The following is a 25,624-nucleotide window of genomic DNA, read 5'->3' as shown; positions in this document are numbered from 1 at the left end:
CTGTTCTGACTGGTCAGAACTGAAGAAGTTTCAGCCAGAACTGAAGAGTCTTCTTGGATGAGAAGCAAAATTGTCTTCAAAGAAAACAAAAACCAAGAAAGTCCAGCTGCTTCTTGACAAACAACTTTGGGACACCTTGAGTTACTTATAAAGATAAAGGGATAAAAATAAAACAGAGTTAGGAAAGGAGTTGCTTTGGTCTCTCAAGGTAGTACCGAAATCTTGTTCATAAGGTTGAGGGTTGAAGGTTCATAAGGTCACTTGAGGTTTGGTTTTTCTCCTGGGTTTCGATATAGTCATTAAGAGTTGGAGGTTTCAAAATAAAGCAATGACTTGCTTGCTTTCAGTTTCATTATTATGGAAGTGAGAGGACTCTGGGGAAAAGAGGTCAAAAATTATCAGTGGAAAAATCAACTTTAATTGACAGTGTTGTCTATTAGAATGATATTCCTTAATGACATGTGTCTTATTACAGTTACAAAGAGGACTTCATTAATATTAAAGGGGAGGGGGAATACCTATGAATAAGAGCAGTGAAATAAATTGTAAAGGAAGGGAGTGGACATCCCTTCAGGGGGGGGGTCAGAAAAGTCAAGATGGTGAGCACCCTGCAGTCAATGCCTCGCCCCTTTTACATGCATCACAACTTTGATCATATAGTTGGGGCCTACATTATAACACACAGGGTTGATTTGTTCAAGAGCATGGTAGACAGCCATATTTTGGGATACTTTCATTTGGATTTCTATCCTGAACACAGCTTGGCCATAGAGGCAACCTCTTGCTTTAATTCTCTCATATTATGGAAGGAGACACGATCTTTGCTGGCACATTCCCTTGCTTCTGTATTAGGCATCCAGCCCTAGTTTTGCAATATTTATAATAGGTGTTTGTGTAAAGAAGGAATCTCCCAACCAGCATTTATGGCCTTAAGGGGTAGCGTGATCTCCAGAATTTCAAAGCCCTACTAGAATGCTGTCTTCATTAGGCCAATTCAGAACAGAAAAGAATAACAGACTTTGGAGGGACTTTGGAGGTCTTCTAGTCCAACTGCCTGCTCAAGCAAGAGACTCTATACCAAGGGTCTCAAACTTAAGGCCCGGGGGGGGGGGGCAAATCCAGCCCCAAATAGGCAAAATAGTAAACAAGACAAACACAGTGGGGCTGTCATTCACCGGCTTCAGGTTACATTCAAAATAGGGGACAATTAGAAAATCCATAACCTGCAAGTCAGCTGGGGACTTTGTAATCTAGAAATGTCTCTGAAAGTATTTGTGTGTAAAATTTCAGTTCTGGGGTTCTGTTTTCTTTTAAGGGAGGGGTTAAATGTGGACATGGAGGAAGAGACTCAGAAAGCCAGTCTTAAGAAGTCCCTGAAATGCCCAAAGATTGCCATTGAAAGTTTCTCATTATGCCACTGAATTGGCATAATTGGATGAACAAGGATGATATCCCACCTCAGGTTAGTAACCTGTTTTTAATCAGCTTGGAGAGACAGTTTTATTCGGGATGAAATGTTATAGTAAGGGCTGAATAAAGGGGGAAAGAGATAGTGGGGTGCCTTGTTCCTTGTGCTCTGCAACCCAACCATGTTCTGACCGGATGACTCAGCAGACCGAGCTCAATCTACAAACACCGACAAGGCAGAGAATCTGGAAAGCAGCCTAGAACTTGCCTGTAGTTTCCAATCCAGTGATCTGGGCCTCCCCTCTTCCTCTTCTTTGCCCCATCACCGATTAATAAAGAGCAGTCTTGCCTGCCCAGTAGCAACCAAACTGCAGCCTTCACACACGAAGCAAAAGGTTAATGTGGAGAAGATATAAAAAGCTCAGGGATTATGATTTAAACTGCTCAACAAATATATTACTTTTTTATTCAATCTCAAGGAAGCTCAGGCTCCCCCACCCTGCCCCAAATACTATTTATATAACCGCTCTGTTAAATTCGATTGAGAAACTGTTTGGATGTTAAAACATACAGAAGTGTACAGTCATGCAAATACATACTTAGGGCTACTTCTTTGTTCAAATAGAGATGACTGAGCAGAATCTGTAAGCGTGACTTATTACTGTTCCTTGTTCAATTATTTTTTCTATACTGAATTCCCACAGCACATGGCAGTACAGCAAAAAAAAGTTGGAAGAAGAAAAATGTTTAAATATACCGCAATCAACAAAAACATAGCCATGATTTTAGTTATATTGATAAATAAATAAGCATATACAGTACAGCAGTGGTTCCCAAACTTGGCAACTTTAAGACTTGTGGACTTCAACTGGCTGGAGAATTCTGGGAGTTGAAGTCCACAAGTCTTAAAGTTGCCAAGTTTGGGAACCACTGCAGTAACAGTTTGCACCTATCTACATGACAGGGAGAAAAATAAAATCTTAGCATTTACTCATGGAAGTCCTGAGTGAAACGATAGGCCTTCAGCGGAGCCCAGGCAAGCATCCCCAAATACGAGCAAGGGATGCAGAGGTGGTTAGCTGAGACTGCTGAAGGCTCTGGGCCTCTACTTTAGAGCTAGTGATGGCACTGCCACAGAGTGCCACAGTGCAGGGTGGCCAAAATGACTGAAATTGGGAGGGGGAGTTCAAGAGGAGGCAGTTCCTTGTCTTACCAAGGTTTGAGGCTGGGAGGGAGAAGCCAGGAATGACTTGGATCTGGGAGGGTCCTCATCTAAACACTTGTGGGATTTAGTTAACAATAGCAACAAGGATTGCTGTGATTGCCATTGCTAAGCGATGCGGTCACATGTTGCTGCGTTTTACAAACACATCATGTAGTGACAGAAATGTCTGTCATTTTTAAGATGAATCACAAGTGAAAAGCTTTATGTACCTGTTGTATAGAAACATGCTTGATCCAGAGGACTTTCTTCGAGGTAAATTGCCTTTGAGCTAAGCTGAGGTCTTAATAGACAGTGGAGGCTGCCAGGCCAGATGGGAACCTGTGACTCTCTTGATGTTGTAGCCCAGTTTCTACTGGCTGGATCTTCTGGGAATTCAAATTAGGAGGGAGACAAATTATCTTCTCTTGCATACCTCTGTGGGGTGTAGTTCGAATAGAAGTTACATGATGTTGTGGCCCAAAGCTTTAGTGGAAAAATATCGACTTAATCAAATGTATTAAGCATTTTCTAGCTGCCATTTCTGTCTTCATTATGCAAATGTGGAAAAACATTGGCTTGAGTGAAAGAAGAGTTAAAGGGATAAAAAAATAAAGAATCTGATTCCTAGTGATGGTGCCCATATAGAGGTTTGGGATTGTTAATGTTTTCTTCACAGCCATTATTGAAGTGATCCTTATTTTCTTCTTCCAGGATTTTATAAAAATTTCCAGTCTAGCAAACAGCTGGATTGTACTCCATCCAAGTATAACTTGTCACTATTTTTTCCCCCAGTTCAGCCACCGTTGGCCAAAGCCTTGGAAGTACATAAGTAAGGTAAAGGTTCCCCTCGCACATATGTGTTAGTCATTCTTGACTCTAGGGGGCAGTGCTCATCTTCATTTCAAAGCCGAAGAGCCAGCACTGTCCGAAGACATCTCCATAGTCATGTGGCTGGCATGACTAAACACTGCAGGCCCACGGAACGCTATTACCTTCCCACCAAAGGTGGTTCCTATTTTTCTACTTGCATTTTACATGCTTTTGAACTGCTAGGTTGGCAGAATAGCAATAGCAATAGCAATAGCAATAGCAGTAGACTTATATACCGCTTCATAGGCCTTTCAGGCCTCTCTAAGCAGTTTACAGAGAGTCAGCATATTGCCCCCAACAATCTGGGTCCTCATTTTACCCACCTCGGAAGGATGGAAGGCTGAGTCAACCCTGAGCCGGTGAGATTTGAACCGCTGACCTGCTGATCTAGCAGTAGCCTGCAGTGCTGCATTTAACCACTGCGCCACCTTGGCTGGGACAAGTAACGGGAGCTCACTCTGTTACGCAGCACTAGGGATTTGAACTGCCGAACTGCCAACCTTTCTGATCAACAAGCTCAGCGTCTTAGCCACTGAGCCACCACGTCCCTTTTAGTATATATAGTCCAGTAGCTTAAAACAAAGAAAATTGGGAAGGATGAAATTGGTAATTCTTCCAAATCTAGAGAAGCTAATTTACCCCAATTGCTTGGATAGAGATTTTGGTGGGTTTACAATGGCTATATTCAATCAACTTTCATAAAGAAATATTGTGTGGGACATTATCCTGTTAATCTTCCAAATGTATTGTTGTTTGTAAACCTGCCTCCTTGTGGCGAAATCAAGATACAACCCTGGAAAAACTCAAAACTTTGCAAACACAAGTAATCTTGGAAAAATGAAGGATAGGAGAAATCATTTAAAGGACATTTTTTAATGGTGACCCATGCGTTAGAGGCTTCTTAGAAGGTTAAAGAAGTCCTTCTTTCTATGCCTGTTTTAGAAACAAATGGAAGGACAAGAGAAAAGGTCTTTCTATGGTGACATAGAGAAGGGACATTTTGTATACATTTCTATCACCTAGCAGGTGTTTAAGTTTTGTGCCAGGAAAAAAATAGTCGACAATCTTCCTTTCAATTTGAAGTTTATTTAGTAATATTTTATTGAGTGTCTGCATATATAAAACTGGTACCATTAAAATGGAATAAATTAATAATATAGTTAAAGCAGCAAAGAAAAAGAAGGGAAGCTTGTCTCCAGCCTTCCATTTTAGGGCAGGATTGTTGAAAAGGTGGTCAGACTGGAAGAAATGGATTATTTGGATCAATTTCATTTGAGTTTCAGGCCAGGGCATAGTACCAAAAGGGCATTGATTGCGCTTGTGGATGACTTCTGGTGGGGCCAGGATAGGGTTGGTATAACTGTTCTTGTTTTTCTTGATTTCTCAATGACCTTTGATACTATTGACCATAACTGGCTACAGGGCTTGGGAACAAGAGGCCCAGGGTTGCGGTAGTTCTTTTTTCATTACCGCCGATTCCAGTCAATGTTGACAGTAGAGAGCTGGAGCCTGGGCTCCCTAACCTGCAGGGTGCCACAAGGCTCGACTCTCTCGGTTTTCTTTTTTCTTTTTTTGTAAAAAATAATAATTTTTACTTAAGGTATTTTTTACAAAGTTAAAAGATAAACATGAAAAATATAGAAGAAAAGTAATATAAAGTGTGTTGAGAAAGAGAAAGAATCAACTCCCAACCTTCTCTACAGCAGTTATACACCTAATAATGTATCCCTCTTTCAATTCATCCCATACACAACCCTTTTTAATCGATACAGATATAGAAATCACTTTTTAAATAAAATAATTTTTTATCAATTTTCAGCAAAAAAAGGCCATAGTGCTTCTTTTTTTTAAAAAAAAAATTGTTGCTCTCACTCCAATCAAACAAGTCAATTTAGCCATTTCTGCAAATTCCAAAATCTAGACCAGTGTTTCTCAACCTTGGCAACTTGAAGTCCTGTGGACTTCAACTCCCAGAATTCCCCAGCCAGCTATGCTGGCTGGGGGATTCTGGGAGTTGAAGTCCACAGGACTTCAAGTTGTCAAGGTTGAGAAACACTGATCTACACAGTCTATTCGGTTGTGGCTATTTTTGTGTTCTTCCATTTTTGTGCCTATAATAATCTCACTGTCATTACATATATAAAATCAACCGTTCTTGAGTTTTTTCTAATTGTCCTAGTAAGAAAAAATATAATCAAAATTATAATAATTTTGACTCTGGTTTAACACTGTTCTGACTTAGGCTTCCCCAGCAGCATGAAGCCGAGTCCTCATAAACCCCTTTGATTTAATTTACAGTGAATTCCTCTCCAGCAGTCTTTCCTCTCCCACAGTCTTTCAAGATAGTTCATAATTACCTATCTTTATCAGGCTTGGAGAGTGGCCAGGCCGATATCTTTCAAATGCCGCAATACTTGGCAAGAATGCAGGAATGAACCAATTGTCTCCTGCAAACTCCCCTCCCCTTTCGCCCTTCTTTTTTCCCTATGGGAGGGGCCATTCACCATCCACCTGTGGCCTTACTCCCAAGTCGGCCTTTGTTTCTTAGCTGTTCCCTTCTCCTGGCACCTTTGCACATGCGCACATCAGGAACAGGCTCCAGTTGTTCTTCTGCCCCACTGATATCCGACTCCGAAGGCAGCTGATAACTGTTAGACGGCCCTGGCCCCATCTCTGCCTCCGATGCAGAGCCCTCATCAGAGCCTTCCCCAGATTCCAGGACTGGCCCTTGTTCTTCCCCAACCTCTTCACTTTCCAAATCTGCTGCCAGCTGTACTGGCTGCTGGTGGGCTACAGCAAACACTTATATGAAACCTCTGGGCAAAATCATCCATTGAGGCCAGGTTTGGTCAGTATGATGATGATATTCAGCTGTATTTCTCAACCCTTGGTGTTGTAGTCAAGATCTTTCCCCAGCAATTGGAAACTGTTGAGTCTGAAGCAGGGGGAGGAACCTTGACAAGGCTTTTGCACAGGTTATGTTACATATAAATGGAACCCTTTCCCAGAATGAAAATTTCTCAGTTATTTATGCCACAGTCACCTTGTGCATAGAGTATTGCAATGTGCTCTACATGAGTCTGCTGTTGAAGATCACTTGGAAGCTTTGGCCAATTCAGAATGCAGTGGGGTGAGCAATCATGAGCCCATCACAGTGTCCCTCTGGACACTGTGGAATTGGAAGTATTCTGAATGCAGTTCAAGATGCTGGTTACCACCTATAAAGCCCTTCATGGCACAGGGCTTGGATATTTGGCAAGAAAGGTATGTTGTGGACCTTGTCAGCCAAAGAATTCCAATTGGTAGGATCCAGGAATAGAGCCTTCTCTGGCAGTGCCCCCACTTTGTGGAACATTCATTGCCTGGAGTGAGGGGGGGCTGTACTCTTGGCCTTCAGGAAAGGCATTAAAATGTGACTCTGCCATCTTGCTTGGGGTGCAGAGAAGCATGTGTCTGAAGGGTTGATTAGTGCCTGAAAGCCCTCTCCCACCTTTAATTTTAACATTGCTTGTGTCTTTTTAAATTTTGTATGCAGTTTTTATATTTTTAATATTTTGTTTGTATACCACCCAGAGTCCCTCTGTGAGTAAGATGGGCAGTTTTTAAAAAAAGATAAATAAATAAAAATATCTATAGGACCTCTCTCCCATCATTTCTTCTTGTTGCATAAGTTTCAGCAGAGCAGGCATGCTTTGTGTTCTGTGCGTCAAATAGTGTTATCTGATGGGACTCAGGAAGGGCTCTTTCCCTTTTGTAATGCCTGCTCTTTGGAATAGCATCTCCCCAGAGATTCAAGCTGTCCTGACTCTGTAACCATAGGACCGTGATGGAGAACCTATGGCATGCATGCCAGAGGTGGCACACAGAGCCCTCTCTGTGGGCACAGGCGCCGTCGCCAGCTGCTCTTCTGGTTTCTGGCCAGCTGGTTTGTGTGGGTGCTGGAGCAATAGAAAATGGCCTGAAAAAAGGCCAAAAACCAGGCCATTTTGAGGCCATTTTGGCCCAGAAAACAGGCATATGCGTGCTGGCCAGCTGGTCTTTGGATTTCTGGTGCTACAGAGTGCACATGCACGTGCATTCCAGTTTAGGCACTCAGTGCCAAAAAGGTTCTCCATCACTGCCCTAGGGTGATGATGAATCAAGTCTGGCTCTTGGCGATTCTATGGGTCAGGTCTTTGCACATCCTTCGATCTTGCACTTCAAGTTTCTCTATCAGCTTTGCTGATGTCCAGCCACCAAGTTCTTTGATGGCCTAATTTCCAAGCTTTCTTGAGTGAATTTCCCTTCTTTGACATGTTCAAAGTAAGTGAGAGAGTTTCGTGATTTTGCCTTCCTAGTGACATGTCTGGTGTTACGCATTCCAGTATTTGTTTGTTAGTTACCTTTGCGGTCCAAGGAATAGACCCTAAGGTGCCACTGCAGATTAAGGATTTTAATAAGGTTTGTTAGCTACTTTCAGTGCTATTTGTAGAAAGGCAGGATAAAAATATTTGGAATAATTAAGGAAGTACTGAACACCTAATTGAAGTTGCAGTTGCGTTCTTAATTTCTAGATCATTCTGGGATTAGGAAAGGAAACAAATGCCCTTTGTAGTCAAGATGTCATGTTCTTGATGAAACTGCAAATCAGAATGATAGCGGGAAGAGTACAAGTAGGCTTGACCTTTTTTACTCGGTGAGGAGATGGGTCTTACACTAGACCAAGAGCCGTAGTGGCGCAATGGTTAGAATGCAATATTGCAAGCTAATTTTGCCGACTGACAAGAGTTTGATCCTGACTAGCTCAAGGTTGACTCAGCCTATCATCCTTCCTAGATTGGTAAAATGAGGACCCAGGTTGTTGAGGGGGGGGGGGCAATATGCTGACTCTGTAAAATGCTTGAAGAGGGAGGTAAAGCACTGTGAAGCAATATATGTCTTTTTGCTATTGCTATTTGGCTATCTCAAATCTACCAAATTTTTTAACAACTAAAGCAAATGGAGGAGAGGGTAAAATAAGCCCTCTACTCTTGCGCAAGATTTCTTGGACTTTTGCAAAACTCCAGGAATTTGACCTCATTGGTTTTGTTCAAGAATGGATAAGAAGCACCTTCTATTTATGGTAATGTTATATGGTATTGGTTGACTCAAACAGGGCAACAGCTGGTGTTCTACTGGCAGTATCAAAACTTTACTTTTAAGGATGCCCTTAGGGTTTTCTCCTTTGCCTATTACTTTGTTATTTCTCAAAGGGAATCCTACTCTCAATTCTGCTAATACACGTAAATCTGCATCTACAAGAAAAGGAAGAGCGGACAGTCTCTTACAGCTGAGTCCCATAGTATATATCAACTGCAGGCTTTCTTGTTTGATCTTGTAGCCAAACCTGGAACGGAGTTTCATTTATTTTATTTGCATCCCACTCTTATTATTGCTTATAAATAACTCAAAGCTGTGAACATATCTAAGGAACATACCCTCCTTCCTCTTCCTGTTTTCCTCACAACCACCACCCTGTGAGATAGGTTTGGCTGAGAGAGAATCACTGGCCCAAAATCTCTGTAAGAAAGTTAGCACTCACAGATCTCCTACAAGAAGGAAATATTCTAGGAAATATTAAAAAGGCAGAATATTATATTTCCCTGGGTGAGAAATGGAGAAACTTATTTTTTTGTAGGCAGGAAGCAGACTCATTCTTAATAGCCCCCACTCTCCTCAATAGCCCACAACCATGTCAGCACTTAAGAGATAAAGATATAGCTAGGTCTATTCATAAGCAAATGCCCTCACCCAAGAACCAACAAAGGTAGTGTTAGCCCTCAGCCATAATAGTAATTGCCCCAAACCCTCTTTATTACATCATCACCCAGCAAGATTCAACCAAGCCTGGGACTCAAGACAACATACAAAGTTACCCCTGCATGGCCCCATGGGAGTCTGACAACCAATCAGAATACATTTCTTTCACAGGAGCAGGAAGCAAGTTCAAAGCCCCAGAGAGGCTATAAATCTCTCTCTTACCCATGTGCTCACTTTGCCCAGGACCTCAAACCATGTGGTCCTGTCCACCATTAAACCATCTTTCCAAATAGCCTCCATATTTCCAACGTCTTTCTCCCCACTTGGAACTGAATCTAGGTGGACACTTTTTCCAACATCCCCCAGCCAGTTTGTCATGCTTAAAGCCAGGACTAGAACTCATGGTCTCCTAGTTTCTAGCCTGATGCCTTAACCAAATTGTGTCATTGTTGAATATGAAGGAAATGAACACGGTTACTTTTTAAAGATTCAGCTGAATGGGAAGAAATGTAAAGACACATTACACCTCTTGGGCGGAATCCAGCCCACCAAATTTCAGTGAAATTGATGTAGGACGTTTCCAGTAACTCTTCTTTAATATCTGGCTTTTGTGTGTGTGTGAGGGGGATGTGCCTGTAGCTGTTATTTGGGGATATAATTTGTTTTTAAAATGTAGCAAATGTAGTCTTTCCTGTGGGGAACCACTGCCAAATTTCAGACAGATGGATTTTGGTGCAAATGGAAGTGATTATATCAATGTTTATTAATGACTCATCACTTGTGTAATAGAAGGACTTGTACTGAAAGATGTTCTCTTTCATTATATCCTTATCCAGCCCTGCAAGCAACAGATAACCAGAGGGCCTGGACTTTTACTGTCAGAGATTTTCAATCTTGCAGCCAGGTTAGAAGCAAAAAAAAATCTTATGCCTGGGTACCATAAAAAGGAAAATACAGTCTGAATCATTTGAATGTTTATTCCAATTCACATGAAGCTGTAAGGTGAGGATAAAACTCTTCCTGGGAGATTAAGCACCAACATAAACACGATGGCGATGGTTTTCACAGAAATATATAAGGCAACACAGAAAAGAGATTGTATGGGTGAAATTATCAATAAATCTAAATAATTAAGTCAAGGGGAGGGTTGCCAATAATAATATTAATAAAACAAGAAGTTGGCTAAGGAAGGCTAAAATATCCAATATTAGTAGGTCTTCCATGAATAAAGAATCAAGTGAATTAGGGGAGATTTTCTGGAGGAAACAGCAGTCCATTTCATAATATTTTTATAAAAACCATTGAACTCAGTGAGCCAAAACAGGCCATAACCTGAACAATATGCCAAACTGCAGAAGGAAGAAACCACTGCAGAGGATATCATGCGAGTTCCCAGTGGCCCTGCAAGGAGCATTGAAGTGCTACCAGCCCCTGAAATCTGACCAATTACACCTGCCTCCTTCAGTAACCCCCCAGTTTACAAAAATAGAGGAAAGGACCAGATTGTCAAGGAATGTCCAAATCTGGATTGAAGCCGAATCGACTGGGCACACTTCTCCCCCCCCCCAAAAAAACCTTACCAAAGTACCCCATTATTTTGAATCCTATGCATGACACTTGCAGGTTTTTAGGTAGATTCTTGGATGTTAAAACTTTGAACAAGTTTAACAGATTTGATCTGATTACACGAGGAAGGACTAAAATAACAGCCTATCCTCCATGGAGGGGAAGCCAGCAGTTTACAATGTTTTAAAATATTTCTATGTCAAGAATACACAAAACGCAAAGTTGTAGAATATTGCAATAATAAATATTGAGGACTCCTAATTCCCAAGTGAAGCCAGTCTCACAAGGGCAAATACTTAACAAAAACTGCTCAAAGTGTTTCTCTGCTACCTTCCTCCAGGAAGCCTTCCACCAGCACCAGAATGGATTGGCAAGGACAGGTGAGGGATCAGAGTAGGCTCAAATTGCTGTCACTCTTAGACTGCAAGAGTCAAGTTTGGGTAAAGGCTCTAAATGTGCTTCATAATCAGGCTTGCAAATCTGTAATTGATTTAAGAAGGACAACTATTCATTTAAAAGTCTGATTAACAATTATGAAAAAAAAATCCAGTTAATCAGTAAGGCTAATCGCAAGCCAAGAATCGGGCACTTTGGAAAGGTCAGCCTTTTTATTTTTGTTTCAGTTTTAATTATTATCTATGACTTTAAAATATAGTTCTTGAATAAATGTTACTAAAAAAAAAAGAAAAAAACTAGACACAGTTGTTGGGTCAAAAACAGCCACTAGGTTGTAACTTTTAATGTGACTGAGGAGGAATAGTATGAAATACATGTGGAATAATCATATTGCTTTCATTTGATTCTATTAAAGTTTGAATAAAATGAATTTTAATTTTAAATCTCTTCCTTTTTTATTTTAGTTTCACACACACACCCCACCCTCCCCTCTCTCTTTCTCACACACACACACTTCACACACCATGGAGAGATACTTGGCTGGCCCTGCAGCTCTATATGATAGGGACCCTGGCGGGTTTCAAAATTCCAATTAAGCTTGGAGAGAAATGAGGCAAATTGCTTTCCTCGGAGTTCTGCTTCAGCTCAGAAGCTATGGGTGATGAAGTTGTTTGGAACCTACATCTCACCCAAGAAGCGCTCTAGCCATCTCAAAAGTTAATACCACTGAAATTAAGGAACCCATTCCCACAAAGATGCAAGATTTGCAGCCTGACGATAACATGGATGGGAATATTCTGGCTTGGAGTAATTTAAGAGAAATCTGAAATCAAATTCTTTGATCGTCTCCTGTTCCTATTAGGGTGCTTATTCTGATTTTAACTGTGATCTCCTCAATGTACATTTCAATTGGAAATTAAAAGATCTGGAAGCTTTTCTATGCTCATACACCAGTTTACTTGGAGAAATCACTAACATGTTAAAATAGTCTCCCCCAGAAATATATACATGAAAGGGAAGCTTTTACACAGTTGTATAAATACTTAATGCCACTAGTCTTTTGTAGATGTCAATCAAGATGTGTTATGCTGACTTTTAGGGAAATGCATTCCAATTTTCACTACTTTTGTCTCTGAGTACTTAAAGAAACAAACTCACAGAACCAAATCCCCAGCAGAGAAAATCTCAGTGTGAATGACCTCTTCATGTTTTGTTGCTTTCCAGGATGTTGGGATTATTATAGGATAATGCCCTTCCCCAGTAACAGGTGTTCTTGTCTGTGCATATTATTTATATATGCAAGTTGCTAATCCTCTTGTAATATTTCAAAAGCACTTGGTCAGTATGCCAATTGTAATTTACATTTGAAGCTACAAGTTGATCCCTACAAGCAATTTGCCATTAATAGCCATAACCTGCAATGAAAGTTTCACAACAGGGCAGCATCATGTGATTGTGTACTTCTGTTGCTCTTTGCTCTCTGGTAGTGTTAAAAACAAGGGGGGGGGGTCAGCTTTAGTCCATTTGGTTAGTTCTCCCTCCTCCTTCTCCTCCAGATACAACTCTCTCTTTTGAGGGGGGAAACTGAGGGGCCCGGTTTGGGCCCTTCCTAATCCCTCTGACATCATCACAGGGAACCAAACACCTAGAATGAGGGAAGAGAGCTTACTTGCCCTGTTTTAAGAAGACAGTGAATCTTATCTATTTGACTCCAGCCCTGGCCCTGCTTGCTACAGCTCCACAACAGGGACCCCAACAGATATGTCCTAGGGAAACAGAACTCTTCATAAAATACTGTCTGCCTACTTCGGATTTTAAATCTTAGAACTGGTTGGCAGATGAAAAACAATTTGGATAGAAGAAAGGCTGCCTAATTAAGCAAATTCTACTTTGCAGTTCAGGGCAACCAGCCTTAGCCCCAGCTATCCCACTTCCAGGGTAGACCCCCAGATTCCTGGGGTGGGGCTGCCCAGGGCCATGCATCACTGCCTAGAATGGGACACCCCACTACTGGGCAATCTATCATCCCAACCTAGTCAACAGTTTCTTCCTATCCTGTTTCCTGCCTGCCTCATCTGAAAAGTGGCAGGGGAGAATGGGATCAGGCATATGGCTAGAGTTGAACCCATTGAGACTGAGTATTAAGGCTTTCCAAATGGTTTTTTTTTTGTAACAATGTCCCTCATTTTGACAATGGCATTTTTGAGTTAGCTGAGGAATTGTCAGTTTCTCTTGCCATCCGTAGACAACTAGCTGAAGGATAGGAAAGATGGTAGGAATCAATGGGCAATAAGCTATTACTTTGAGAAATAAGAAGACTCTCATGGGTGATTGATTTCTAATCATTCTGTTTTCTTTTTGTCACTGAAATAGGCAGTGCCTACAGCAGTTCTATAAACGTTGCATATTGCAGAAAATAAGAAAATATCATTTCAAAAGCAACTTTCTCCAATAAAAAAGGTATCTCTCCTTCTAAAGAATTTGAAAACTCTGAAAAGTAAAAGTATAGTTAGATTTTGTATCCAATATTAAATTGGATAAATCTTTAATTTTTTTTAGTTCAGATTCTGTTAATGTCCCATTTGGAAAACACTGGTGTACTTCAGTTTGCAAGAATCTACCTGCAATGTTCATCTAGAGAAGTGTGTATATGGAGGGGTTACCAAACCTAGTGTTGCATGAAGTCTCTCCTTTAATACACCTGGTGCCATAATAATTAGCACGAACAGGACTCTGCATACATCTTATCAATCCAAACGCTGCTTCTCACATCATTTGCAGCTTGCCTATTTGGGTACCCATTGGTAATGATACGTTAGACTTTGGGCCTCAAAACTAGCCTTGGCTAATCTTGAGGCCCAAACACTCTTTTTTAATAAAAAGATTTGCATAAAATGAGTTGAAAATACGTCTAATAACAACACAATACACCAACTCTGAAAGGAACCGATTATCCAGTTGCAACAGAATAGAGCACAACAGGTTTGTGCGGCTTGATCATCAAGTTAAAGGTCATCTTTTTGCTGTCACTAAAAATAAGTTACAATGAAAGTTTCAGGGGAAGGGGTATTCTCACCACAGGGTGGTGTCACAACGAAGCCTATTTGGTTACAAGCATCCTAAAATCTTACCCTCTATCTTTTTAGATTGGACAAAGGGGGTCAACCTCACAGCAGAGCTTAACAACCCACCTCTTTTGTGTGAATTCTGGCTTTCCGAAAGTATCTTGAAGTAAGTCAAGTCTATTTGCCCTGAAGATGTGGTTCTGTCAGTGGGCCTGGGAAAAGGAGCGGGAGGGATTAAACAGAATTAGTCTGCACATTTATAGAGAAAGGATATAGATTGTAGTTACATATGGACTTCAAGTCTTTTTTCAGACTGTCAGAAGACACGGCTGTTTTAAAGAGGTGCTGTGCTTGTAAATCTTTACATTTTAAAGCATTTCTTCCCAATCATTTTGAAAATATGCACAGCAAGGGTGGGATTCAAATTTTTTTCCCACTGGTTCTGTGGGCGTGGCTTGGTGGGTGTGGCTTGGTTGGCATGGCAGGGGAAGGATACTGCAAAATCCCCATTCCTTCCTGATCAGCTGGGACTCGGGAGGCAGAGAATAGATGGGGGCGAAAGTTGGAGGGGGGCGAAAGAAAGGGTGTATGGAGGGTCGAAGAGGTACATTGGGTTTCTATTTTTGGGGGTATTGTTGACAAGAGGAATGGCTGTGTTTATTGTTTAATGTTATATGGCCCAGGTTATGCACAGTATATATGTGACTGTACGAAATGAAAATGGAAAATAAAAACACATTTACAAAAAAAAAGTGTTAAAATAAATAAAGGCATTGAAATAAATAAATAAATAAAAATAGATGGGGGCGAGGCCAGTCAGAGGTGGTATTTACCAGTTCTCCGAACTACTCAAAATTTCCGCTACCGGTTCTCCAGAACTGGTCAGAACTTACCACTTCTGATGCACAGCCCTAAAAGTTATCCCAGAAATCCCCAAGTGAACAAACATATATCCTTATCTACTCTTGATTTATTTTGTGAACTCAGAGGGAAGGATAAAGCCTCCAATGTTACTTTCCTTCATACATACAGATCAAAGGTGGAAATGTAGTGAAGTTGTCACATCATGTCCTGGGATTTAGGTGTATTTTCCTCAAATTGTTATTTTCAGTAGCAGGTTAATGCATTGTTCTAGGTCCTTCAGTCTTAAACAAACCATTCTTACATAGCCTTCTGATTGCCAAGCTAGTCTGAATAGTATCTTTTACATTTATTTTTAGAAATGTGACAGTAAGGATGTGCCACAACCTGCTGGGCATGTGATTACATCTGAATTGAATGTTGCAATTAATCCTTTCTATCTATTCTATCACCTCCTCCTCTACACCCCCCTTGTTCTAGCACATATGCACTCACATATAAGCCAAGAAGCCAGAGTGGAATATTCACATAGTCCCAAAGGATTAGCTTCCAGATGCTTGGAGAAGTTCCACATATCTCCATATCCATATACTTAGCTTAATCCTGAGTCTGGGCCACCACCTGGCATTTGGAAATCCCTAGTACAGGTCCTGTGGGGGGTAAAAGGACAATATGCAACAGAAGGCTCCAGCCAGAGAAATGTCCTCTAGTTTTCCATCCATTCTTTATGTTAACATTCATGGCTGCTGTCTTTACCATATTAATTAATATTAAAATATGGTTGACTCACTCTTAAAGGATCTCAGTCTTTAGGGATTAGCAGACTGAGTACCTAGTCCAGTGACGGCTAACCTTTTTGCCATCGCGTGCCGAAAGCAAGGGGAGCACGGGTGGGGAGATGCCCACACCCATAATTCTATGCGCCCTCTCTCCGCTTTTGGCACGCGATGGCACGCGGGACCCGTTTTTCACCCTCCCCAGGCCCAGACCTATTCTAGGAGCCTGGGGAGGGCAAAAAAGGCCACTCTCCCTCCTGGTGGCTGAAAACGGCCAATTTGCTGACTTCCGGTTGGACTAGAAGGTCAGTTTTTCACTCTCGCCAGGCTCCAGAGTAACGGCCTCCCCCCCACCCGGCGGACCACCGGAGGCTGAAACTAGCTGTTTTTTGACTGCTGGTGGGCCCAGAAGGCCCCAAAACCAGCTGGCCGGCACACACATGCGCACCGGAGCTGAGCTTGCGTGCCCACCGATATGGCTCCGTGTCCCATCTGTGGCACATGTGCCATAGGTTCGCCATCATGGACCTAGTCCTTCCGGAGGTTGAAAACAGTCCTTCAGTTCATTTCATATGCATCAGGTTCCTCAACCTTGGCAAGTTTAAAATGTGTGGACTTCAATCCCAGAATTCTAAGGTGCCATGTTGGCTAGGGAATTCTGGAAGGTGACGTGCACACATCTTAAACTGACCAAGGTTGGGAAACCTGATGTTTACATGTTCCCTACATTCAAATGTTTATAACTTTGTCTCTCCACCTCAGATCCTGGGCCTGGGATTCTGCTTCAAGAACTGGATTTGTTTAAACAACAAACACATGCTAATTGAGCAAGTAACATTTCCTCCCTGTTTTTACTTTCTTCAAATGGCTGCTGCTGAAGCCCTGTTCCTGTACCACACCCTATTTCTAAACAATTTCACTTATCAGATTCCAAGGACCCCAGGCATTTAAATATACATAAAAGAAAGTATCTCACATAGCTTTGAAATATGTATGGAAAAAAAAACCCTCAATAAAAAACCTTCAATCACTGTCAGCCTCTCCCGTATAATAGGCATAATAACAGCGGCTTCAGTGATCATGTATACATGCATGTTAATGAGCTATCACAGATCAAACTCCCACAGTAAATGGCAAGATTAACCTTCATATAAAGCTTAAATGGCATGATTTTCTCCTCATGGTTACGATTGCCAGGCAGAAAAAAAGCATGCAATTTTGTTAAATTGGTCACACTCTGGTCAGCTTGGACATGTGGTGAAAGAACATGTGTGATCAGCACTCAGAGTATTGTTATATGGCTTCTGCCTGGAAAACTTGCTCAGAAGCACCTGTGATTTAATTTGTACATGACATGCCCTTGGAACAAGTGCAGGGGATAAGCTTTCTTGCAAGTTGAATATTCATATTCAGAATGACAGGCTAATTTCTATTCAGTTGCACTTCATTTTTACTCCTGACTTTCCTACATGCACACACACTTGCAACTGGATCTCCGAATATCTGGACTGGGCAAGAACATTGCCAGAAATAGATTAACTGGTATGACTCAAACACTGTGCAGGTACAACAGGCACAACAGGGTTAGGGGATGTGGGTGTGTAAACGTGCCCCACCCTAATTTTCCCACGCACAGTTTCTGTACTGATCTTTGCACAGATCCTCACTCCGAGTCTGGGAAGCCTGCTTATCTGGTTCTCCAGTCATCAGTCAGGGCTGTAATGCAAGTATGTGTGATAGTATCTCCCAAATCTATTAAATACTACATGTTTGCAGGTGAATGCTTTTAGGCACATTTTTTTATGAAAACATGTTTGCATGTTCAGTATTTAAGAAGTTGAATACTTGAAGGATGTCTTCAGTACTAGAGCTGCAAGGAATGGCCTGTGCAAGTTGACCACTAAAGATCAAGCAGCATCACTCAAATGTGATCATATTAAGAGAAGGATCTGTATGGTAAACTTAGATAGAAAGATCAAGTGACATACAGTGACATCTTGTTGATACTTGTTGATTTTTGGAGTGCATAGATGGGCTTGCTTCTTTGGATACATTGAGTTTGTAGCTCCTTAATTCCCAATCAACATTCTGGCTGGAAAGTTAGAAACAGCTGTTCCAATGCATTTGCAGGATGCCAATAGGGGGAACACTAATCTCATGTTCTAAAAGCCATCTGATACCAATAAGTCTTCAGCTTACAGATTCACTTTATGCTGTACATTCAGGATACCTCCATTAGCCATCCTCGGTTAGAATCCAACCTATATTTAAGTGACATTTATGCACAATAAAAAAGCCAATCTTAACAGGTTACTCTCTTGGATCAAAACAGCAAAATAACCAAGACTAACCTAAAGGCAGATATCTTGTCTGCTGGTTTTCACAGTCGGCTGTCTCAGATGGGTGAAGTTTTGCCCTCCTTTGCCTAATCATACCTTGGATATAGAGAAACCAATTAGAGACATAAGATCAAATGCCCACAAAAAGCATGAGGCATAGTTAATAATATTTCAGTGTAAAACTTAATTGAGTACAGAGGTAATTAAGGCAGTGATGTTGACTGATGTCTATAGCAAGTGATGGAAAAACTCGGTATAGGTTAAATAATATTTATGAGAGGAAACTACCAGAAATCTCAGGATGTTAGTCTCAACTAGGAAGTAAAAAGATATTCTGAAGAAAAATGTAATGGCACATCACTTCTGTATTGTTACCAAGAAAACTACAACTAAAACTGCAACTCCTTAATCACCAGGAATCAAGGGCAGCTAAACAGAGATGTTACCTTCAATTGGTGACAAATTACATCTGAATAAAATGCTAAGAAAGAAAAAAAATATAAGAATGGACAAATTACATCTTAGGAATTTGTTCTTTTTTTTTTCCTTCCTAGCATTTTGGCACAAGTTCAAGGTTTCCCCTTCTTCAACAACCTAGTGTTGATCTATCGGGTGCGAAAGGGATTGACTGATCTACTTGTCACCAGAGCCTGAAGTCATGGGCTAGAAGAGAGTGACTGGCCTAAAGTCATCTAGTCAGCTTTCATACCTGAAGTGGAAAAGTCTCCTGGTTTCTAGACTACCGTCTTAACCACTAGACCAGTGATTCCCAAACTTGGCAACTTTAAGACTTGTGGACTGCTCTGCTGGCTGGAGAATTCTGGGAGTTGAAGTCCACAAGTCTTAAAGTTGCCAAGTTTGGGAACCACTGCACTAGACCCCAAAAGCTCTCATTCCATAGACGTTCTTATATGGGAGAAGAAGTTATAGTCAAAGAATTGAATCAAATTTGATACTGGATTCTTACATAAAGGATTGCTCTTCTGAAATATCTATTTGGTACAAGTGCTGCTCTGGTTATCCATATGAAACCTCTGAGATGGAAAGGAGTGTATAAATTAAAGTGAACAAACATGTGCAACATCCCTACCCCTTTTTGTTAGGTTAGGCAACCTCACTGCAATCGGGGCATGCATATTCATGAGCACTGGCATTACTTGACTGGTTCAAGCAGCAACTGATTTTATGTTTAGATATAATTTAAAGTTTACGTGGAGATATGTCCCAAGTAAGGGGGATGGTTGAAAAATGTATGACAATGTGCAATAAACTCAACAGTTAAAATACTCAATCAGCAGCAATGAGAAAAGGCTAACAATAAAATGGTCAAAATGTTATTTGCTAAAAAAGATGAAGAGAAAAAAACAATGCAGCAAAGTAGAAGAAGATCTAGTTGCATAACTAACAATGATTCTCGAGAACATGTATAGATATTTAGATGCCTTTACCTGGTTACAGTTAATTTATTTTAGATGTCTTGTGCTGGTTACATTACAGAGTTAGTTTGAATGTACTATAACCAATAATTCTGATTACATGAGCATAAAGGAAAGACCAGAGGTGGGTTGCTGCTGGTTTGGCCCGGTTCGGCCGAACTGGTAGTAGAATTCAGTCCTGGGTTGCACAACCGGCAGCGGCCCAGGCCTAACACGCCCCCGAACCAATTCTCTGGTGTCTTCTGCTGTTGCTGGTATGGTTCTGCGCATGCGCAGAGTAATTTTTAGTCAAATGGGCATATGCAAGCAAAGTGCATGCTCAGCGAACCGGTACTAACCAGTATAGGAACCCACCCCTGGGACAGACCCATGGGCCTTCACATAGAGGTAGTCCTTCACTTACAACAATTTGTTTAGCAATTGTTCGAAGTTACAACAGCACTGAAAAAATGACTATTGCACTTATGACTATTGCATCCTCCCCAAGGTTACATGATCAAAATTCAGGCATTTGACAACTGGCATGTATTTATGCCGGTTACAGCATCCTGAAGTCATGTGAACAACATTTGATATCTTCCTGGTTGGCTTCCCACAAGCAAAGTCAGTGGGGGAAGTTTAATAGCACTTAGACTTATATATTGCTTCATAGTGCTTTAACAGCCCTCTCTAAGGGGTTTATAGAGTCAGCCTATTGCCCCCAACAATCTGGGTCCTCATTTTACCCACCTCAAGGATGGAAGGCTGAGTCAACCTTGAGCCATTCAAAGTGATTCACTTAACAATTACGATTAAAAAAACTTTTGTAAACTGAGGCACCACTCACTTAACAGCTGACTTGTTTAGCAACAGAATTCTCCTCACAACTGTGGTCATAAGTCAAGGACTATCTGTACCATATTGTAGAAATTATCAACAACCATCCCCGCAGGGCCCTTGGGAGTGGGAATTCAGTGACTTCTGAAGAACCACCAATTTTCCAGGTGAAAATCAACCGCAACAAAATTCACTGTTCTTCTTACTATTATTGTTATTGCTCTTACTATTCATACTTATAGCCTTCCAGCTGTTTATATCAGTATTTAAAGCACTCTCTCAGTTCCATATTTCCCACAACAATCACCCTGTGAGAAAGGGCAAAGTGAGCCTCCATAGCTGACTGTGAACCTAACCTTGCCTTTCCCCATTTTATTCCAACAGCTGAACCACTATATCATTTTATCTGGCTAAAGATGCTGAGCTTGTTGATCACAAAGGTCGGCAGTTCAGCGGTTCGAATCCCTAGTGCTGCCAAACGAAGTGAGCTCCTGTTACTTGTCCCAGCTTCTGCCAAACTATCAGTTTGAAAGCATGTAAATAATGCAAGTAGAAAAATAGAGACCACCTTTGGTAGGAAGTGCGTTTAGTCATGCCGGCCACATGACCACAGAGACGTCTTCGGCTTTGAAACAGAGATGAGCATCGCCCCCTAGAGTTGGGAACGACTAGCACATGTGCAAGGGGAACCTTTACCTTGACACATATTTAACAAATTGGCCTCCTAAGCAAAGTTGTATTTGCCAAACTGGCTATGTTGTACTTCAACTCCCAGCCGACTAGGGGATCTAATCCAAGGCACCCAAAAGGTAAGGCTGGCCCTAAAGAAGCTGAAGGCCAACGAGCCGGCGGCATGACTTGTCTGGGCCTCACAGGGTGGATTATGGGAAATGTTGTCTAGCTAATTTAGCTGGGGTGGGGGACGATTGCTCATGCCCTGCGTTTTGCGTGTGCCGACAAGGAAACGAGCGAGCGAACTCCTGGGAGCCCTGGGCCGACGCGTCTTTGGGGTTTGCCTCCTAATCCAAGTCATTCTTGGCTCGGGCCTCTCCTTGGAAAAGCCGCGAAGCTGCCGGAAATTCGCTACCTGTCACGGTCCCCCGAGTTCGAAGCAGCGCGGCTCTGACTCAGCAGAAGGCAACCGCGAGGCTCCCTTGCAAGGCGCGGAGAAGGAAGGAACGACGACGGGCACCATCGGGGCAATCGCCCAAGATGATCGCGCCAGGAGGGGAGACCCGACGGTAAACTTGCACGGTCGTCGCCGCGCTTGGCTTCCCTTTACAGCACCGAGCATAGCGGGGTTTTGCCGCGGACAGGAGATCGAAAGGGGGGGGGGCGCAGTGAGACATTTAATCGTCTGGCTCTTTATGGACAACCGGCTACAACCACTAGGGGGCCGTCTTCCTCCTCGCTTGCGCCTGCAAGGTAGGAAGAAAGAAAACAGAGCCCTGTTCTGAATGCTCAGCTGGTAGCGGCGGGAGAGGGGCGGCATATGGGCGGCGGGACGCGGGGTGGGGAGAGAGAGAGAGAGAGAGACCATCGGGAAAGCCAACGGCCATGTCAAGATCGGGCCGAAATGCCAAAGCGGAGGCTTGCGAGCGGCTCCAGCCTTTTCCTTTCCTAGCTGGGATATGTATATAAATATATAAATATATATATTTGGGGGTGGGTGGGAAGGCGGGCCATTATTTTGGATGGTGGCGTTCAACCCTGTAAATCTGCCAAGCGAAAAATTGCACCATCGGAGCGGTCTAACTTTAGTGGGTGGGGACGAGGGTGCTTCCTTAAACAGCCCGGAGAAGGAGAAGAGCGGAGGGAACCGGCTAGGGGCGCGCTTCTCCTTCCTGGGCGGCGGCTGCTGCTGCTGGTGCTCGTGGTGTCGCCGCCGCCGCCGCCGCTACTCCTCTTGCCCAGCCCAGCCCAGCCCAGCGCTTCTGGATCTATAGCCTAACACGTGGGGGCTGCTCTTTTTTTTTCCTTTTTCTTTTTTGCGCGGCGAAAACTTTCGAGGGATACTTGCTGCCAACTTAAGACGACACGCGCGCTCGGTGACAGCGGCGTGGAACTCCTGCCGTGGCTTTTGCGGGTGTGGAATCGCAGCTCCACGCGGATCCAGGGCGCTCCTTTTCGGCCAGGGCGTTGTATGCGCGTGTGCTTCTCTCTCTCTCTCTCTGCCTTTTCCCTGCGATTGGAATTCCGCCCCCTTCGTGGCTGACTTTCCGGGGGTCTGGCCGGTCGCCCCCCTATCGCCGCCGCTCCCTTTTTTCAAAAAATGTGGCCGGCGAGCCTTTTCCATGAAGCTAGCTCTAGTTTTCCCCAAGGGGCGGGAGCCTCCTCCCCCCCTGCCCCCCCCCCCCCCAGTGTCTGCCATACCTCCTCGTTTTTGTGCCGTCCGGTGTAACTCAAGAAGACCTGGCCAGGATGAACAAGTTAAATCCACAGGAACGCGCCAGGGCTGCTGGCTGTCCCCCTCGTTTGACAGAAGGTAAGCAGGGAGGGGAAAAAGAGCCACCGGCCGACTACGCAGGCGTGTGCTCGGAGCTCCTTTGCCCAGGCTCTTGTCAGTTTCAGCGGGCTCACGGGCTGGCGTGAATCGGGGATCCTTTAAATCCCCGGGTTGTTTTTTTTTTTGCGGGGTGGAGGTGGGGGAATTAATCTCGGGTGGGTTTGATCGAGCTCTCCACGCGGACATCTTTTCCCGGGGAGCCGTTCGATGGTCGTGCGATGGGCAGGGCGAGTTCTGTTTTGTCAAGCGGTCGGGTGGCATGCGTAGGTTCCCTCGGGTAGACCCAAAGCTGCTTTTCCAACATGTTCCTGCAGATCCTCCCCACCCTTCCCCCGTTGGGAGATCCACCCGGGTCAGCATAATTCTTTCCTTTTCTCTCTCCTTCCCCGCCCAAAGGGCAAGAAGCTAGTGGGCAGTTTATAAGGTGCGCTTGGGGCTTTTAAAACCCCAAAACGGGGTCTAAAAATGGAACGGCGGCATTAAAAAGGAGCTGTTGAAAAGGATCGCTGGATCCCCGATTGTACGGGTGCGTCTCCCCCTCTTCAACCTCTTCCCCCCGATCATTGTAAAGAAGCAACGGTTTCTTTGGAAGCCTCGGCCAGGTTTTCTCCGGACGAGCAGCTGGGAGTTTGGGGCTGGGTCTTTGCGGGCGAGATGAGAAGTTTCTGCATTCAACTGGCCTACAAAGTCCCAGTTCTCGGCTCTTAACTTTGCGGTGCGGTTGGGCGCTTACCATGATGGGAGAGGAGGACGGACGCGGGCGAGGCAGCCGCCGAAAAGGGGTTTCTATTGTCAGGGTGCGAGGAAGGGTCAAAACAAGGGTCTGGGGTCGATGAAATAAGACCTGCCGTCTCGGGATATAAGCTTTAAAAGAAGGCGGTTGTCCTTCCACACGTCGCCCTGCCTCACCCGTGAACACCCACCCACTGCGATTTGAAATTTTCCCCTACGAAAGGTGTCGATCCCTCGATCCAGTCCAAATGGAGCCCTGGAAGGTCGCATCCCTTATAGTGGAAGCACGTGCTTAACTTTTGCTGGCGAACAGTCCCGGGTTCCTACCAGAAATTAATTTTTCTCTGGGTTGTTAAATTGTGATAGGCCTTCATAGCTATTTCAAACGTGCAGAATGTTACTGACATTTAAAAAAATATATTAAACAGATGAATAAGTACGGAGTCCAGTATTGGTTTTAAAATTTAGATCTGTGGGAAATAATATCAAATGCAACCGAATAATATTGGCGAATTACTATTTTGTGCTTGAATTGAAGTTTTCCATCCTTTCCTTTTCCCATGTTCACATGAAATGTATTTTTATGACTCCCAAATTTGCAAGTCATTGTAACCGTGTCTGGTTCGGGGGCCTTAAGTCAAAGAGTGCCAATATTTATTTTCCCTTTTCCACCCTTTATGTTCTTTACCTTAGAAAGGAAATGCAGTTTTTTTCTAAGAAAAAAAAGATCATCATAACTGGAAATAGTATAAGTATTAGTGATTGTCATATTGTTTGTAGGAATGCTTTTTAAAAAGTTATTTATCAAGCAATGGGGCAGCTTTTGAAAATATAGGGTCAGTATTCCTAACAGCTGTGATTGTTTGGTTTATAGAAATGACACAGTTCTGAGGGAAAACACTAAATATATTGTATTCTGAATAATAGAAGGTATTTGATTTTACATACATGTCACACTGTGGAAACCCTTTAAATAAAAAAAGCTTTATAAGCAGAATTCTTGGTAAAGAAGAAAAAATAACGGCTGTATAATTTCAGTGTACACATACTCAGTAATAAATCTAGTGACTTTAGTAGAAATTATTTCTAAGTAATTGTGTGTAAGACTCTGGCTTTTAAAAGTTTATCCAAATGTTAATACCTGGGGGGAAGATATAAATAAATACATTAATGATTCTTTCTATAAATAATGTGAGCCTTATGGTATAAATGTCCTATATCCCCATAAGAATTAAACCACATTATAGGGTTCACCAGTGTGTAAATCTTTCTGGTGATGGATTTTAAAACGGTCTGACAACTTTCCATTTTAAAATTTCTTTACAGAGAATGAAAAACACAGCTTTGTACACTTTCGTTCAGGCTATATAACAACCACGATCTATCTGCCTAATATATTCCATTTGCAGCCTACACCCCATTTCATTAATAAAATAAACTCTCTCTCTCCATCTAAAACATAACTATTTATTTGCCGTGATCATACATATTGGTAAACATTAATTAAAACTATTATTAAAAGAGGGCCTACCGGTAGTTCAACTCAGGTTTAAAGAGGCATTAGTATTAACTAGGAATACAAATATAAATAAATATAAATACAGTTAATTAGTGCACAAAAACTTTGAAAGCCAGCTGGGAGGTGCGGAATATTTTACCTTCTATGGTCCAAAGATGTCAACCAAGATCTCAGTTAAGATCAAGATGAAGAGGCAACTCTGCTTTCATTATATATGTCTATATCTTCTGAATGAACAAATCATTCATGTAGTTCTAAATATATGCGTTTGGGAGAAAATGCCATTGAACTCCGTAAACATTTTACATTTATAAGTGATTGTTCATTTAGGACCATGGTGCTAAATTTAAATC

General features: G+C 42.4%; 1 long non-coding RNA gene across 2 annotated transcripts; it reads right to left on the bottom strand.

The window, feature by feature from the left end:
• Positions 1 to 23,014, bottom strand: LOC106557137 (uncharacterized). 2 transcript variants are annotated; one of them, XR_015696035.1, is made up of 5 exons: positions 22,888 to 23,014; positions 18,275 to 18,358; positions 14,413 to 15,797; positions 2,842 to 2,997; positions 1 to 374 (listed from the first exon to the last, which is right to left on the bottom strand). It is a non-coding gene; the product is annotated as an uncharacterized LOC106557137 (long non-coding RNA). The 2 variants fall into 2 exon arrangements; XR_015696036.1 differs by lacking the exon at positions 22,888 to 23,014 and adding an exon at positions 21,083 to 21,572.
• Positions 23,015 to 25,624: the final 2,610 nt, after the last annotated feature.

This window comes from Thamnophis sirtalis, unplaced genomic scaffold (assembly GCF_051295495.1).
Source record: "Thamnophis sirtalis isolate CommonGarterSnake01/CBP01778 unplaced genomic scaffold, rThaSir2_p1.2 scaffold_3, whole genome shotgun sequence".
NCBI classification, from domain to species: Eukaryota; Metazoa; Chordata; class Lepidosauria; order Squamata; family Natricidae; genus Thamnophis; species Thamnophis sirtalis.
Note: the sequence above shows the minus strand (reverse complement) of the source record. Positions and strands in the feature narration are given on the sequence as shown.